Raw genomic sequence first — 2120 nt, 5'->3', positions numbered from 1 at the left:
CCACGTGCCTCACCCTGGGAACATTCCTAAGATGGGTGAATGCAGCGATATAACTGGTTTGCTGTCCATTGCCATCGACAAAATGGTTTCCAAGTGTGGCACTGGGCTAGGTGGCATACAGAGTATCTATTCTAGCAGCCCTCAGCAGTTACACTGGAACAGAACTTCTTAAATCTAGACACATGCAAAGAGTGACAATTCTTATTTCATAGAGTGATGAGAAAAGATTCAGGGGAATCTTAATTACAGCCATTGTATAATAATAATAATAATAAGTGACTTAGGAGCCTAATTCCTACTTCCTACTATCAAAAGCTCCTGAAGTCACATAGGAGGCTAAATTCTGCTGAAAGTTAATCTGGGACAGACTGGAACTAGTGTCTTAGCAGTGAAATGATAACAACTAATACCTAGCGCTTCTGTAGTGCTTGTCATGAGTAGATCTCAAAGTGCTTTACAAAGAAGGGCAATATTTTTATTCCCATTTTGCAGATGGGGAAACTGAGGCACATAGAGGGGACATGATTTGCCCATGGTCCCCCAGCAGGGCAATGCCAGAGCCAGAAATGGGACCGAGGTCTTCAGAGTTCTAGTCCGGTGCTATAACGACTATGTCACCTTTAACACTACCCTGACTTCCCCTCCCTCAAAACTAGCCAATCTCACTTAATTTGGGGCTACATTATAATTGTTGCCTTATAGGTGAAAATAACCCCAGTGTAAGGCATTGGTATATAGATTGTGGAATGGCTTTATGCCAGAAAATACAGGTGATGTCCTGGTTCATGTCTCATTATTCTCAGCTGTTCACAGTCCCTAGGAGACCATGGGCAGGTTGACTGTGAATCAGAGCAGCCCTGAGGCGACTCTAATTTATATTGGGGGCTGGAGAAGCCCAGAATACTGGGAGGTGCAAATGTGGTTTAAATCTTAAAGCCATGTTTCCTCTCTCTCCCCCGCCGACCTGGAGTGAGAAATGGGCCCAGAGTCAGGCAGTAGGAGGACCCAACTCGAGATTCCTGACCCATAGGGTTGCCAACTTTCTAATTGCGCAAAACCAAACACCCTTGCCCTGCCCCGCTGCAATGCCCCTGCCCCACCCCTTCTCTGAGCCCCCCCCCACTTATTCCAGCCCCCCCACACTCACTTTCACTGGGCTGGGGCAGAGGTTTGGTGTGTGGGAGGAGGTGAGGGCTCCAGCTGCGGGTGTGGGCTCTGGGGTCAGGCCAGAAATGAGGGGTTCAGGGTGCAGGAGGGGGCTCTGGGCTGAAGCAGGGAGCTGGGGTATAGGAAGGGGTGCAGGCTCTGGGAGGGAGTTTGGGTGCGTGAGGGGGCTCAGGGCTGGGGTAGGGGTTGAGGTGCGGGAGGGGATTCAGGGTGCGGGCTCTGGCTGGGCGGCGCTTACCTCAGGCAGCTCCCGGTCAGTGGTGCAATTGGGCTGAGGCAGGCGCCCTACCTGCCCTGGCTCCACACTGCTCCTGGAAGCGGCTAGCATGTCTGGCCCCTAGGCAGAGGGGCCAGGGGGCTCAGCGCAGTGCATGCTTCCTGCGCCCACAGGCGCCACCCCCACAGCTCCCATTCAGGGCTGGTGTAACCACTAGGCGATGCTCCGGGGGGAGAGGAGGGGGAGGGGGGGCACAAGGTGGAAGTTTTGCCTAGGGCGCAAAATATCCTTGCACTGGCCCTGCTCCCATTGGCTGTGGTTCCTGGCCAATGGGAGCTGCGGAGCTGGCGTTCAAGGTGGGGGCAGTGCATGGAGCTTCCTGGCCGCCCCTGTGCCTAGGGGACAGACATGCTGGCCACTTCCAGGACTTTTAACAGCCCAGTCAGCAGTGCTGACCGGAGCCACCAGGGTCCCTTTTTGTCCAGTTGTTCCAGTCGAAAATCACGCCTGGCAACTCAGTGACCCATCTTGTCAGAGTCACAAATAGAGCCATGCTCAGCAAGTGCGGCGGGGCTGCGGGTCTGTAAGGGGAATGTTGTGCTCCTTCCGTATGGGCACTGATGGAACAGGTCCAGCGATTAAGTTTTGGGACAGGGGCAAGGAATTCCCCATGTGCTTGATTGTACTATTGACATGGCGGTGATGGCCAGGGTGGACGCTGCCAGGCAGGCCCAGT

The sequence above is a fragment of the Terrapene carolina genome, unplaced genomic scaffold, assembly GCF_002925995.2.
Source record: "Terrapene carolina triunguis isolate 2854851 unplaced genomic scaffold, T_m_triunguis-2.0 Scaffold926, whole genome shotgun sequence".
Lineage (NCBI taxonomy): Eukaryota > Metazoa > Chordata > Testudines > Emydidae > Terrapene > Terrapene triunguis.
The sequence above is the reverse complement of the archived record's forward strand: the minus strand, read 5'-3'. Positions refer to the sequence as shown.